The 16,914-nt window shown below is 38.7% G+C and overlaps 1 protein-coding gene across 2 annotated transcripts in view; it reads right to left on the reverse strand.

Annotated features, from left to right (window-relative positions):
• SGCD (sarcoglycan delta) overlaps positions 1-16,914 on the reverse strand; it is a 559,487-nt gene that overhangs the window by 379,926 nt on the left and 162,647 nt on the right. The window contains exon 1 of one of the 2 annotated variants that reach the window (XM_049647925.1): positions 4,166-4,541. The exons of the other annotated variant lie outside the window; for it this stretch is intronic. The gene's annotated coding sequence lies outside the window, so the exon portion shown is untranslated. Of the gene's footprint in view, positions 1-4,165; positions 4,542-16,914 lie in introns of those variants that run through there. 2 annotated transcript variants of the gene reach the window in all.

A 16,914-nucleotide genomic window follows, 5' to 3' on the forward strand; every position in this document is an offset into this window, starting at 1 on the left:
AAGCATTTGTGGCCCCAACTGTCCATGCCTGTCCTACAGGCATCCTCCCTGGTGTTCACTGATAATAGATAGGCTCTGATAGGCTCATCATCTGGCAGAAATCTCGATCTGAATTTGTGGGTTCCTACTCCATACCCAGAGGGTGAAGCATGGTTGGCTGCAACCCAGTATGGTAGTATCATCGCATGGGACCAGTGGGTACACAGTCCAGTTCTGGGTGTGTATTCTGAGATGCGAGGGGAAGTCTACATGGGACAGGATCCCTTCCTGATGAAAGGGACAAAGTCTCATGAGGAAAGGTGTTTTCCCCTTCATGCCCTGCCACCTGTGCCCTGACTTAGACACGATGCACGGACATGAGCACAGGAAGGTCAGCTAAAGGGCAGAAGATGGGGAAGCAGAAAGGAAGCTGTGTTCACTGGGGACAGTGCTCAGTTGTCACACTAGCCCTGGACTGTCCAAGCATGACCTATACCTGTCCACACCAAAAGCAACACCTTATACCTTCAGACTTCTGTGAGCAGAGTTTCTATTACTGTAGCCAAACACAAGTTTCACAGGTACTGCCTTAGAACTCCCTTTTCAGATGAAATCTCCTGCAAAACCCCAATACAGAAAACAAGTCAAAGTAGCTGGGCTACAGTAGAAATACGGAGAGGGTGTTTCCAGTTCCAGAACCATCCTTCCCCAGATTCCTGACAAGGTTCTTCCACGGAACCAAAACCAGCCAGGACCAGCATCTCTTAACGTGGAGACCCCATGAGAGATCCTCAAATCTTCCCTGAGACCTGAGAGTTCTTCACCAAATCTGTTCTTGTGTTTTTCTTTCTTTCTTTTTTTTTTTTTTTGATGTGATTATTTGGTGTAAATTTTGTCCTAGAAAATATAGGTCAGATTCACAACTAATGCCTACTACCACACAGCTTTGGTGTCTGTATTTGTATTAACCATGTGATCGTGTGGGTGACAAATGACTCCATTCTAATTTTTATGAAGAGAGAAAGGAGAAGAATGTGACACAACATAAAATGGCATATTCCTTCAAGGTGCAAATAAAAGGACAGAGTGAAGGTAGATGGGAAGAGAAAACAGCTGTTGAAGAATCAAGTGTCTGTCCAGGATATAGAAATGTAAGTGTGCTGGGATCAAAGTAATCTCTGGGTACGTGTTAGTCCCATATTCATGGTGTAAACCTTATTAAATTCCATGGGGCGCCTGGGTGGCTCAGTCGGTTAAGCATCCGACTTCAGCTCAGGTCGTGATCTCGTGGTCCGTGAGTTCGAGCCCCGCGTCGGGCTCTGTGCTGACAGTTCAGAGCCTGGAACCTGTTTCAGATTCTGTGTCTCCCTCTCTCTGACCCTCCCCCGTTCATGCTCTGTCTCTCTCTCTCAAAAAAAAAAAATAAATAAATAAACATTAACAATTTTTTTTTAAAATTCCAATAATGCATCTTCTACATAAGAAACCAAAGTTCATAATCTGAATGTTATGAGATATATTTCTCTGTATTTAATGCAAAATTTTGTTTTAGGACTATGTTTATTCAAGAATGATTAAAACAGAGAGGTAGTATCTAGGTGGGTATTTTCGGTTTGTACATATGTGACAGTACAATAAAATAATTAAGTCAATAATGAGGGCATTGATTTCCCCCACAAACACCCTGTTATGAAAGGGGTTTCCGTATTACTCATACTCAAGAAATTCTGCACTACAGGATGGCCCAGGTCTCTTCCGGATGGTCAAATCCAAGATTCTATGAACCTCCTAACCTTATGAAAGTAGAATTAAACACTTTCACCAATAAATGGTACAGGTATGACCTTAGAGATGTTTTTTTTTTTTTAATTAAAAATAATTTAAATAATTTCATTCACCAAAATAAAGTCTATGTATCCTTTTATCTTCCTCTGAAAAACTTTGTCTTTACGACAAAGTGTCCATGGGCAGGGCCTAGAACCAACTGGTCACCACAATCACTCACCCATCCACACCTGGTCCAGTCACTCAATACTCCCAGTGGGAATACCTCTGGATGGAAGAAAGAGGGGTTAAAAATAAAGCCTTAAGAGCCTGCTCCCTCGCTGCTTGGGAAATCTGAACCCCTGGGCGTTGCCGTTCTTACAAAATGTGCTTTCTGATTGCTTCCAGAAGGCACAGCGGGGTAGACTGGCCACAGGGTCTCCCAGCGTGTTAGAGGGTAAAACGATTCTCGCCGAGACCGTGGTTTATCCACGCACTTCAAGCGAATGAATTGGTGCCTGCTGGTTTGTGCTGTTTCTAGTCCGCAGGCTTCATTCCTGGTCACCGTCTCCTCCCTCTGCCCTCGCTGCCCCCTGTGCAGAGTGGCCACTCCTCTACCCTGTTGCCTGCACCTCTGCCCTGATTCCTTCTCCTCTACCCTCCCACCCCTGCTTTTTCTTTTCAAATGTCAAGGGAGCTTGATTCGCCCCTCCTATACTTCCAAAAAAGGGAAACTATAAAGTTTCTTCCAAGTTTTAGGCGCTGCCGTTCAAAATTCTGTAACCCGGAGCTGCCATTTCACGCCTGCTCTGCTCAGTGCTTGACACAGGCTAAATTTAGACAAGTATGACATTAGAGCTCACTTGAGTCTCCTTTTTCACTGGCAGTGGGCTTGGCTATGGCTCATGTCGGTTCCTAATGTGTCCTGGCATTCTGCTCACCCAGTAGGCACTTAGGAAAAACACCAATGTAGTCACTGTCTATGCTGACTTCCAAATGCACATTTGTTTCTGTCCCACATCCTGTGCGTCCCAAACCCTCGCCACCCAACATAACACAGAGATAAGAATGATGAAAAAAATGTTTGCATTCCACTCTTCGAGTAAGCACCCCTGCTGGCCCCCATTTCCCAATTCCTTCCTCCAAGTGCACAACTGTGGAGAAAATGAGGGCTGAGAGTGCGGACTTTCCACCGAGAGGACAGAGGTCGGCCTGCACAGACGTCTTACACAGAAGATGAAGAGCTCCAGCCCTGTATCCCTCATTCACCCATCAATCTGGACTGTTAGCTCCTCACTGAGAGATTTTAAAACTAAAGTAAACACGCACCTGAATCCATTCATTCAACTCTTTCTCCAGCTTGACTCTTGGCCAAGACCCTTTGGAGAGCACAAGAGCTGTCACCAATTGCTCTGCCAGTAATCACAAAGCTGGAGTGAGATTTTGCCCAGCCCTTCCTGAGCTGAACGAGTTTCTTAAGTGCAATTACACAGTGTATTTTCCAAATGCTAAGCACAGAATAAGGTAGAGCTTTCCCAGGGTGGGTTATAAAAACCTGTACTGCATTATAGCTGATACATATGAGGAAGGATTATTTAAAAAGTTGGGTTTTTTTAAAGCACTCTTTCCAGTGAAGTGCAAAATAAAATCAATTAAGGAGCTGAAATTCACCCCATCCTATGTGTCTTATAGCAATGATTATGAAGAAACTACTGTTTTCTGTTTCCCTTTAGTTGTCTCTATTTCCAAAATACAGAAGTAGTTTTTGAGAGTAAAACTGCCACTAACTTTTCAACTCAGGATAGTTGAAAACTATTATAGAAACAGAATTACAAATGTTGATCCAGCATATTTCTAGGCAAACCTATCAGTGGGCTCCTTAATGACAGCCCAAATCCCGTAGAATAATAAGAGATGCCAGGAACTCATACACACATATCTGCTCCCACACTCTGAAAATGTAATCCAAAATAGAAACTTCCAATTCTGATTCCTTGCTAAAATGAAAGCTATTTTCTGCTAAAAACACCCCTCTCAAAGCTCTCATGAAACAAAGAACACAGATAGTTTCATCTCAAATGATCTTTCGTGCCAACAAACCGTCCTTCCACGCAGATAAGTTACAGAAGGTGGGAACAGGGTGACCGCCCAAGGATTCGCAAACTTTTCTTTTCCCGTTTGTGTTGCTAGCTAAATCCCAACTTTCAAAAGTGTCTCAGTCCTGCTGGAAATCAGAACTTGAAGAGGGTATGGGGGAGGAAAAAAAAAATGATTACAAGTCCACACCGAATGTTTGAAGGGATGGAGTTCTAACTTGCAACACACACACACACCGGCCAAAAACTCCCAGTACTTGCAAACAAACAGCAGGCTGAGAAAGTGAAAAGAAGCGTGGAAATGTAAAAACTTAACAGTGCCCTACCTCGCTTGTCTGCTTCACAAAGCGCCTGATGAAAATCGCCCACAAGCCCAGAGTGAGCCGAGAGGCTCTGAAGGAGGCGGCCGCTCAGCCCGCCGAGCGTGAGCAGGCCCAGCCTGTGTTCAGAAGCTGCCCCAGTCAGATTTTCCAACTGCAGAATTGCAGCCAAGTCCCTGCCCATGCCTGAAGAATTTCCTGAACAGCATTCCCGTTCTTTCTCTGACGGCTTTGAAACCGTACTCTGTCTGTACTTCAATAAGGCTTTGTCAGGCCAACTCAGAGCTACTGGTCTGTCTCCAGCTATCAATGGGAAACACATGTGTCAAGCACAGACTCGCTCCCCTGCAACAGCGTCCGTGGCGTCTGCTGGGCTCACGTTCACAACCCCAAGGGAAAGGGCTTCTAGAACCAATTCGGATCGTTCAGCCATTCTCCAGGTTCTGCTCTGTGCTGCCAGATGCCGGAGAGGAGTCTTCTGCTGCTCAGCACTGCCCATTTTTAACTTCTTCCCCTGGCAGGCCCGGGCTCAGCCCTGTGAGCCCACTGAGCTCTTGCCAGCCCTGATAACGAGCCTATTTACAGCTGAGAGATGCGAATTCTAATTGAATCTCCCTACCTGCCTTTGCCTCAGTCATTGCTCAAAATCTCAATTGCTGGAAGGGGAACAGTATTTTTAGTATTTCTTGATTTTGGTTCAGTACTTCAGAGTTCTCCCCTCATCCTAGTATGTGCATCTTGGCTGCTGCAACTAAAAATAATGCAATTATTTTTCAGGCATTTTAGTTGCTGTCTGCTCTGTAACTGTGCTGGTCCAGGAATGTAACATTTCCCATGCTCTTGAGACGTGTGATGGTTACAGGGAACAGAAAGGAGAAAATAACGTACCTTTAATCAGGATAGGGCCTAATTCTGTGCACCTGTGATTATTTCCGGATGACATTCCATCAAGATGTCCTGTGTACACTCTGCTGGATATCGTGATCGACTTTTGACGTTTCCTCTTACCATCAAACACGAGAAAATCTTGAAAGATACCATGAGGACACCCCTCTTCTCCTACACTGAAAACCCCATTTATAAAGAGTCAAAGCTAAGTTGTCAAGGTAACACTGTAGGAAAGGGATGATTTATAGAGAAAGCCTCATCTGTTTTGAGGGGGTTTTTTTAATTAATATTTTATGTCCTAAAATCACGTCCCATTAGCAACTTATTTTAAAGAACGGGCTCACCAGATTTTAGAAAGTGTCGTGTGTTCCTGAGGGGCTGTTGTAAATAACAGGATCTGGTGGGGTCTTGAATTTAGCATCAAATTGCAATGGGTGCTCACAGCAGGATTAGATTTTTGCTTTGGGAAGCAGTGTATGTATGTGTGTGGGGAGGGGAGCACGTGCACCTCTACGGTCAGGATGCAATCATAGAATCCGAGGACTCCAGAGTTGGAAGGAACCCCAGAGATCATACAATCCAAATTGTTTCTACCCTTCATTTTGTAGAGGGAAATGGAGACCCAGACAGATGAGATGACTCATCCAGAGATGCAAAGACAGTTAATGCTGGAGCTGAGGTTGGAAAATGGGCTTTTGGCTAATTTTCTATGTGCTTTCTCCATCCCAGCATCATTGGGGAAGGGCAATGCCATCTAACCTTCCCAGGAATAGGCTTGCAATCAGTTCACCTTGGTCTAATCTTAACTTTGTCTCTCTTACTGACTGTGAATCTTGGCCAGCTTGCTTAACCCCTAAGGACCTCAGTTTCCTCATCTATAAAATGGAAACAATGATAGATTCTACCTCGTGGAATTGTTGAGGAATTTGCTGAGATAACTCACGTAAAGTGGCCTATAAGATACATTAAATATGATATTTAATTATATATTTATATATATATATAATTATATATATATAATTAATTATATTTATGAAATATTATTACAATGCCTATAAATTTCAACTTAGTTTTCTCTCAATGGGGCAAATATTGGACTCTTTCTCTTAACTCAAAAAGCAAAACTGTGCTCTTACATCTAGTTTGAGCTCTTAAAATAAGCTATTTGTCTAGTTTTCTGCCACTTTACCTTTACGTAATAGGGGCCTATCTCCTTAAACATAGGCAAGTATCCTAATACCTTCTTGGAACATTAAGCCCACCGCATAGCTACTTTTCATTTACTCCCTGAACTTAACACTCAAGGCTTTCCTCAAGATTAACTCACAGGAAAGGAAAACAGTGAGACCAAATCTGCCGTCACTTACATGAGGCTGAACAAAGTGCCATTTGCAGAGAACTGGACTTGGTCTGGAACCTGAAGAGCTCAAGATTACCACTCTAAAAATAGGAAACCACTAACAATTACAATTCCCTGTTTGGTAACTGTGACATCCTCAATTAACAACAACCATCCCTCCCCCCGCCCGCCACCCCATCCCCCACACACTCCAGAAACTGAGAAAGAAAACTTACTGAGCAAACAGCTGCAATAAATTCTAAAGAATCAGATGTCTACCTGGGGTTCCAGAGTCTTTGTCTTAGAGCCAACAGCAGCAAGCAGTTAATGAACCACTAGCTACTTATTAATCATGTTTAGTGTGCCAAACTACTTTCGCAGAAACAAAATAGGTCGAGAAGTTAAATTTGAGAGGTTTACAAATGTTTTAGGAATCGGGTAAACAAACCAACATAAAGCAGCTGGAAAAAACAAGCTCCGACTTATACAAAGTCTGGACAATGGTGATGTGATTCAAAAGGTGCGTCCCCAGTACCTTTCCCCCCAAAATACTTGCTACATGGCTCATTTCAGGGGGGATATTTGGAGAAAGATGGATCGGTTGTGACCAGCCTCATCACTGAAACTCAAAAATCCTGAAAAGTTATTTACCTGTTCTAATGGTAAGAAAAATTATCCAAAACTTGAAAAGAAGGCCAAAAGATAATCATGTGCTTTCAATGTTTTATGTGGTGCTTGTCACATGCTCTCTCAAGAATTATCTAAAGGAAATGTGCTTTGCTCCATTTACTACTTGCTACTAAACAAAGGTCCAGAATTTAGTGAAGTTACGTTACTTTAAAGACTTTTTTCTGTGAAAGGTACAAATTATTTTTATCCAGTAGAAAAAAAAATAATCCCATGTGGTTTACTGCCCTGTGAAACATTAATCCGTTTTGTGTCCCAGCTAGTAATCTTGTACTAACATTCTTTTATTAACACACTCATAAACAAAGAGCTCCTCAAATGTTCTTGGACCCAGTCTTACCATCATACTGATGTCCTCATCAATTAATGAGTCAAATTAAATTTCTGACATCTTTTTACTCTTGTAAAGTCATGTTTTTAACTTCCAAAATGATAGTGTGATGTGGTTTCATTTTCCCCATCTGCATGATGAGTGTTATAAATCTCGTGAGATAATGCATAATAAAGCACTTAAGGTGTAATATTTGTTTTTTTTTTTAGTTTTGTAAACGACTCTAGGGATTACTAGACTAGATCACTCAATAATCTCCTTCCTATTACATCTTCCAATCCTGTCTTTAGATTCTACAATGGCCACTTCTGCTAGAATTCTTCCATGGATGTTGACCTCCTAGCTTCTCAGAAACTTCTACTTTTAATGTTCTAAAATTAACAACTGAAATACATCTCCCTATGACACGTCCCGATTCTAAAGCCACTAACTATAAAGGTCAATTTAAAATTCCGACTTTAAGAATCATGTGAGTGAGAAAACTTCATTCTCAACTAGAACATCAACTCCATGAGGACACGGATTCTTGTCTACACCATCTCCTGCCATTGTTTCCGATGTCTATGACTGGGAAGTAGTTGGACCTCGTATTTACCCTCTGAATCAATGGAAGCCTTGGACTTCCTTGAAAAGGGAGGTCCTAAATCATCCTTTGTGAAGAACTACTTGACTACAATTTCAACTTCTCTGGTGCCATTGGATCATTTCTGCTCATGACAGTGCAGATTCCTCTTACCACCTCATTTGCCTCTTCTAGGAATGCTTCAGTTTGGCTAGTTTTCTCTTAAAATCTGATGCCGAGAGTTGAACAAACTCTTCAGGTGTGCTAGGTCTAATTTGGGGGCAGAGGAACAAAACTCTCTCTCATTTAGGAACTATGTTTCTATTAACGCAGTCCATGATAATCTTAGCTTTGGTGGCGGTAACCTTGAGTCATACAGAGAAGCCAGCTCGCAGAGCCTCTATCACAGATGCGCTTACATCTCCTACCTGGTTTACATCTGTGATTCTCCAGCCTACCTTTATGTTAGAATCATCTGGAGGGAGCTTTTAAAATGACCAGATCCAGGGGCACACACCTGAGACTTTGATTCTACTGGAATGGGACAGGAACCCCGTAATCCAGGTGATTCTAATACCAGCCAGACCTCAAAATCATGAAGTTGCAGCGATAACTTCTAAAACATAATCCTAAGCATGTCACTTTGCGAAATAAAATCCTTAAATGTCTTTCTTACTATTTCCTGAAAGGTAAAGACAACAACTGTCACCATGACTTGAAAGGCCTGGCTTCATCTGGTCCCTTGTCTACATCTTCTGTCTCATCTGCTGCCACTCTCTCTTCTTCAAAGAAATCGTGTATCTTCCCACTTGAGAATCTTTTACAAAGCTGTTTTCTCCTTCTGGAAAGACTTTTCTTTTTCCTAGAAGTTACCCTCACTCTCATGTTTTCAGTTCTTTAACTCCTATTCAACCTTCAAATGTATACTCCATTATCACTTCCTCTAGGATTTAGTTATCCCTGAACACAACAGCCCCCCATTACCTATGCCCAAAGACCAATACTTATCATAGATTTGATTACACATTTATTTGTATTTTTATTGGATCCATGTCAAAATGTCCTGATACAAAATGAATCTTTTCCATGAGAGCAGAAACCTCTTACTCTCTATTGGGTCCTAGTTCCTTCCACTGTGCCTAGCTCAAAGGAAGTGCACAAAATATACTTTTAAGTATGTGAATGCAGGGTTTGGTTTTGTTTTTTTAACCCAAGCGCAAGAATATGCACACAACTCCACTTTATCTTCAAGTTTCAGACTTCATTTAATCTTTCTGACATGCTAAAACATTGTATTGTACTCAGGATATGGAGTTCTCTTATACAATGTAAATATTCCCCCAAAACTAACAAGCCTTTTACATGTTTATCTACAAGACTTTGTGCAAAATTACCAAGTCAGGTTTCTAGCAAAGACCTTAAGGTCTGAGATACAAGGTAGAATGGCTATGATTATAGGGTAGAGTGTTTGTTGTGTCACTTACTTGGGAGGGCAGGCTGAGATACTACTTTGGGGTCATCAAGAGGCACAAAGTAGTTACGGCACAAATCTGAAAAGAGGTATTTGCCAAGAATCTTTTGGTTACAGCAGTCAGAACTCATTCAAATTAGCATCCAGGAAAAAGAGGGGGTTCCTAAATCATGTAACTCTAATCTTAAGGTGGGTGCAGCACAATAGTTCTAATACAATCAAGGCTCTATTTCCCTCTTCTCTAGGCTTCTCATGGTTTCATTCTTAGTTTTGCTTTACTGGGACATAAAACGTCCACAGGTGATCTCAGTCTTACATGGAAAAATAAAAGATCTTTTCCAGAAAGCATTCTAAGTAACCCAGCTTGAGCCACATGCTTATCCCTGAACAAATCTCTATGGTTGAGGGATGACGTACTCGTGTTGTTCATATTTGGCTCATATGACAATCCCAGAGACTAAAAGGAAGAAATCAGCTCCATATGCACCACATGGACTCAGTAGGCTAATGAGGGAATTGAGAAAAAGTGGAAGGCAGAAAAAAGTCCCATATGCACTATGGATGATAGGGCACCCAAGACATATTCATAATCTTGCCCAGGGAAAGTTCTTTAAGAAGTGTTCTGAAACAACATTTAATTTAAGGATAGAAAAGCATTTACTATTTGTTCTTCCAATCCCTGAGCATTTGAGTTAATCTAATAGCAGGTGATTACAAGAGTAACATTATGCTAGCCGTTCATTTCACAAATAATACCTGATGCAAAATGACACTCACCCAGCTTTGGCCCTTCCAAACAGAACAAATACAGCTCTGCTTTTCATTTGCCAAAGACAACATTATCTGGTTGATTCAGAAGAGACTTTATCTTTGGAGGAAGTCTAGCTCAGTGACAAATCAGTGACCCACAGTTTTGAGAATATCTCCATTGGCCCTAGTGTCTAAATCTGAAATCATTTTCAGTTTTGAAAATTCAAATCTATGCACGGTACAGAATGAAGGTTTCTCAAACTATGTCAGTACTTTGAGAAGGAATTGACGCACTTGGTAATTAATATGACTAGTAATAAAATTCACTGTAGATATATCTTTTTAAAAGAAATTAATTAAGTACTGTAAAACAAATACTGGTATAGTTACACAAATGGTTCCATGCATTCTTTCCTTTTCAGCACCAAACACTAATCAATTCTCCCCAAATTCTTTTTGGCCAAAATATCTCACTGTATTACTGCTTGCTGAAAGTAAAATTCTTGAAATATCATATTTTTATTTGGAAGTAAAATTTATTGATCAATAAAAATGGGCCAGACTTCACGATAGGCACCCCGTGGTAGGCAGAAATAAATAAGGTCTGTACATGAAAAATGTTAGCACTGCTCATCTTTATTTTGATAGTCCATCAGTACTCAGTGGTACAAAATACAACTGTCTGATGTGGGAATTCCATGCTAATTATTAGCTGCCTGAATCCCTGAATCCTTGAGACCAAAGGCCTCAACACCAACTTCCAGCAACCATACACCAAAAAAAATAAATAAATAAATAAAAGTTGCCAACAAGAGAAAATGCAATGTTATACATTTCAAATTATTTGATCTTTAGAAGGAATTCATTTAAATATGTGAAAGATACACAGTTGGGCAAACTCACAACTAGCATAGTGTTTGGCATATAATAGTTGCTTAATATATGTTTAGTGTTTTACTAATAATAAACATTGCTAGTAACAAATAAGATTTTGACATTACCAACAAATAAAAGCTGAGGGAGTTCATCACCATTAAACTTGCCTTACGAGAAATGATAATCAGAGTTCAGGTAGAAACAAAACAACATGAAAACATAAATAACAACGTGAAAAATCAAAGTATAGAAAGTCACTGATAAAGGAAAACACATAGTCAAATTCCAGAATACTCTAATAATGTAATGGTGGTACATAAATCCTTCTTAACTCTAATTTCAAAGTTAAGAGATAAAAGCATAGAAACAGCTATAGCTACCATCATTTGTTAATGGGTGAATAATATAAAAATGTCAAGTATGAAATCAAAAGCATAAAATGTGGGGGGGGGGACAAGTAAAAGCGTAGAGTGATTTTGTATGCAATTAAAGTTAAGTACTTATCAGCTTAAAATATACTGTTATAACTGTAAGATGTTTTATATAAGCTTTGTGTTAACCATAGACAATAAAACCTCTACTAGATACACAAATGATAAAAATGAATCAAACCATACTACCACACACAAACACACACACACACACACACACACATCACAAGAGACAGTGAGACAGGAAGAGAAGAACAAAGGAACTACAAAAGAATCAGAAAGCAAAACAAAAAATGGCAATAATAAGTCCTTATCAATAATCATTTTAAATGTACATGAATTAAATTCTCTGATCAGAAGACACAAAGTGGCTGAATAAACAGAAAAAACAAAATGCCACAATATGCTGCCTACAAGAGACACATTTTAGCTTTGAGAAGACATGTACATTGACAGAGAAGGGATTAAAAATAAAAGGTATTCCATGTAAACGGTAACCATAAGACATCAGGAGTGGTTATAGTCACATCAGACAAAATAGACTTTCAGTCAAAATCTGTCACTGTATAATAATAAAGCGGTCTATTAATTATCAGCATTTAACCATTGTAAACATATATGCACCCAACATTGGAGCATCTCAATATATAAAGCTAGTATTAACAGAATTGATGAGAGAAATAGAGAGCAATACAGTAACAGTAGGAAAGCTTCAGTACCCCACTTTCAACAATGAATAAATTATCCAGACAGAAAACCAATAAGAAAACAGTGGTTTCAAATAATGTTATAAATCAAATGGACCCAGTAGACATACACAGAACATTCCAGGCAACAAAATACATGCTTTGCACATGTGTTCACAGAACATTTTCCAGGATAGATTGTATGTTGGGCCATAAAACTAGTCTTAACAAATTTAAGAAGATTAAATTCATATCAAGCATTTTTTCTGACCACAGCGGCATAAAATTAGAAATCAGTAACAGGGCAAAAGCTGAAAAACTCACAAATATGTAGAAACTATACCACACACTCCTGAGCAACAAATCAGTCAAGGAAGAATTCACAAGGAAAACCATAAAAGTATCTTGAGGCGGACAAACATGGAAACACAATGTACTGAAAATGATGGGATGCAGCAAAGTGGTTTTAAGAGGAATGTTTACAATGCTAAATATCTACACTAGGGGGAAAACATCTTTAACAACCTAACTTGACATATAAGACGACGAGAAAAAGAACAAACTAAGCCCAAAGTTAACAGAAGACAAGGAATAACAAAGAATAGAATACAAACAAATGAAAGAAAGACCAGAAAAACATGAGAAAAGAACAATGAAATGAAGAGTTGTGGTTTTTCTTTTAAAGATTAAAACTGAGAAACCTTGGGCTAGACTAATACAGAAGACTCAAATAAATAAAATTATAAATCAAAGAGAAGATATTACAACTGATCCCACAGAAATACAAAGGATAAGACACTATCTTGACAAATTATCCATGGATAAATTTGGCAACCTAGAAGAAAATGGATAAATTCCAAAAAACATAGAACTTACCCAGACTGAATCATAAAGAAAGTGAAAATCAAAACAGATAATTATTAGTAAGAAGACTGAAGTAGTAATCAAAAACCTCAAACAAAAGCCCAGAACCAGACGGTTTCATGGGAAAATTATACCAAAAATTAAAAAAAAAAAAGGAATACCAATCCTTCTCAAACTCTTCCAAAACTTTAAAGAAGAGGAAGCACTTCCAAATGTATTTAACAAGGCCAGCACTACTCTCAAACCAAAGCCAGATAAGGCCACTGTAAAAAAAGAAACAGGCCCAAATCCCTGATAAATACAGTTACAAAAAATCTTCAACAAAATATTAGCCAACTGAGGGGTGCCTGGTTGGCTCAGTCGGTTAAGCATCCGACTTCAGCTCAGGTCACAATCTCGCGGTTCGTGAGTTCGAGCCCCGCGTCAGGCTCTGGGCTGATGGCTCAGAGCCTGGAGCCTGCTTCCGATTCTGTGTCTCCCTCTCTCTTTGCCCCTCCCCCGTTCATGCTCTGTCTCTCTCTGTCCCAAAAATAAATAAACGTTAAAAAAATTAAAAAAAAATATTAGCCAACTGAACCTAACAGCACGTTAAAAGGACCATACATTATGATCAAGTGGGATTCATCCCTGGGATGCAAGAATGGTTCATCAGAGTAAATTAATGAAAATGACACACCACGTTAACAGAATAGAAAATAAAAATATTATCTCAATAAACACAGAAAAACACTTGATAAAAAATCAATATGTTTTCATGATAAGAAGTCAACAATAGAACCACCCTATGACCTATCAACTGCACTACTTAGTATTTATCCAAAGGACACAAAAATGCTGATTTGAAGGGGCACATGCACCACCATGTTTATAGCAGCACCATCAACAATAGCCAAATTATTGAAAGAGCCCAAATGTCCATCAAATGACAAATGGATAAAGAAGATGTGGTACATATATACAATAGAATATTACTCGGCAGTCAAAAAGAGTGAAATCTTGACATTTGCCACAATGTGAATACAACTGAGTGCTAAGAAATGCTAAGAAAAATGCTAAGAAATGCTAAGAAAAATAAGTCAGGCAGAGAAAGACAAATATCATAAGATTTATATACATATATATACATATATACATACATATATGTGTGTGTGTGTATATATATATATATATACACACACACACATATATACACACACACACACAATGGGATATTATTCAACAGTCAAAAAGAATGAAATCTTGCCATTTCCAACAATGTGGATGGAACTAGAGTGTATTATGGTAAGCAAATCAAGTCAGAGAAAGATAAATATCATATGATTTCACTCATATGCAGAATTTAAGAAACAAAACAGATGAACAAAAGAGGAAGAGAAGGAAAAATAAAGAGAGAGGGAGGCAAACCGTAAGAGACTCCTAAATAAAGAGAACAAACTGAGAGTTGCTGGAGGGTGTTGGATGGGTGGATGGGCTAAATGGGTGATGGGGATTAAAGAGGGCACTTATTGGGATGAATACTCTGTGTTATATATAAGTGAGAAATCACTAAATACTACTCCTGAAAAAAAAAAATATATCACATTGGCCAAAAAAAAAGAAAAGAAAGAAAGAAAAAAGTATAAAAGCAACGTACCTCCACTTAATAAAGCCACACAGGACAATCCCATAGCCAACATCATGTTCCACAGTGAAAAACTGAAAGCTTTCCCTTTAAAATTAGGAATAAGACAAGGGTGCCCAACTAGAGGGAAGAGAATGGGGGGATGGGCAAAAAGGGTGAAGGGAAGTGTGAAATACAGGCTTCCAGTTATGGAATAAAGAAGGCATGGGGATAAAAGGTATAGCATAGGGAAAATAGTTAATGGTATTGCAATAGTCTTTCATGGTGACACGTGGTACCTCAGCATAATACTGAGTTGTTGCATCACTATGTTGTACACTTGAAACTAATGTGACATCGTGTGTTGACTACACTCAATAAAATATATCAGAGGACTCACCCCCCCCCCAAAAAAAAAACACAAGGCAAAAGTGTCCACTCCTAATAAACTACTGAAAGTCCTAACCACAGCAGTTAGGTAAGAAAAAGAAATAAAGGTCATCCAAATTGGAAAGGAAGAAACTAAACTGCCTTGTTGCAGATGATATGATTTTATATAAATGGTTTTGTAACCCTAAAGATTGTAACAAAATATTGTTATAATTAATCAATTCAGGGAAGTTGCAAAGTTGCAAAAATACACAAAAATCAGTTGTATTTATATACTAACAACAAATGATCAAAAATTAAGAAAATGATCAAAAATTAATAAAATAATCCCATTTACCTTATCATCAAAAAGAATGAAATGCTTAGAAACAAATTTCAGGAAAGGAAAGATTTTTGCACTGAAAAATATAAAGCACTGATGAAAGAAACTGAAGAAGATATAAAAATAAATGGAAAGATCTAATTTATAGTTTTTAAAAATTGATATTGTTAAAATGTTCACACTACCCAAAGCAAACTAATGATTCAATGTAATCCCTATCAAAATTCCAATGATTTTTTTTTACAGAAATAGAACAAACAATACTAAAGTTTGTACAGAACCACATAAGACCCTGAAAAACCAAAGCATTGTCAAACAGAAGGACAAAGCTGAAGGTATCACACTTCCTGATTTCATACTATAGAGTTATAGTAATCAAAATTGTGTGGTACTGGAATAAAAACAGATGCACAGACCAATGCAACAGAAGAAAGCACAGAAATAAACCCACACATATGCAGTCAATTTATCATCTCAAAGGGTGCCAAGAATACACGATGGGGTAAGGATAATCTCTTAAATAAATTGTCCTGAAAAAACTGGATATCCACGTGCAGAATGGAGTTGAACTCAAACCTGGGTCTAAACAAAAATTAACTCAAAATGGATTAAAGACTTAATCATTTCACAATGTATAGATATATCAAACATCATGTTTTATACTTTATGTATATGTAATATTTCTTTGTCAATTATATCTCACTAAAGCTGGAAAAAAATAAAGCACAAACCAGATCAACAGAATAAAAAATATTCTGGTGCCATTTTTGCAGATTGCAGGCAAGAGAATTTTACGTAATTTTTAAAGCCCACAAATTGTGAGCTGTAGCATATTCTGATCTAGAAGGAGATGGATGGTCAGTCCAATTTTTTCATTACTTACATGAAAAACTAAGACCTGAAATGACATGGTGAGAGTCACGTAGACAGATAATGTAGGAGCTGACAGAAGACTCACAATTTCTGATACCTATGTTGCCTCCTAGGGCCAATAAATGTGGTTCTAGGACATGATTTACTGTACCACTTCTTTACTCTCTTGGGTAATTTCCGCTGGGAATCAATTCCTAAGACACAGTTTATGCACCAAGTTGCACTGCTTGGTTACCTACTTTTCTCCTTACCTCCTCTTATGCAATCTGGAGATCCTTCTAAGGATTTCTAAGTATTATGTTAATAAAACTAAATGGAAATAGATAAGGCTGTTTGAAAAATTAACACATAAGTCCAAAGATAGAATGTTATCTTTCGAAGTTAAATGCAGGCAAAACATTGTCTTGTATACCTCCAACCTTGCCCTTAACAGAGCAAGGGCTTATTAACTATCCATGGAAATGGATGGAAGTAAAACACATTTGTAGTTGCAGTAGATTGCAGGGTTCAATGACAAGGTGGCTTTCCCCAAGTCTTCCATTTTGATCAACTTTAACAGTCTTTTAATACCTTGAGCCTCATCTCTAGTGATTAGCAGAAACTATTAGAAACAATAGACTGGGCCAATCTGGCTGAGCTGCATTACTATCCTATCTTAAGAGGTGAGCATGGAGTGTCGATGTAA

Source organism: Panthera uncia, assembly GCF_023721935.1.
Source record: "Panthera uncia isolate 11264 chromosome A1 unlocalized genomic scaffold, Puncia_PCG_1.0 HiC_scaffold_17, whole genome shotgun sequence".
Lineage (NCBI taxonomy): Eukaryota > Metazoa > Chordata > Mammalia > Carnivora > Felidae > Panthera > Panthera uncia.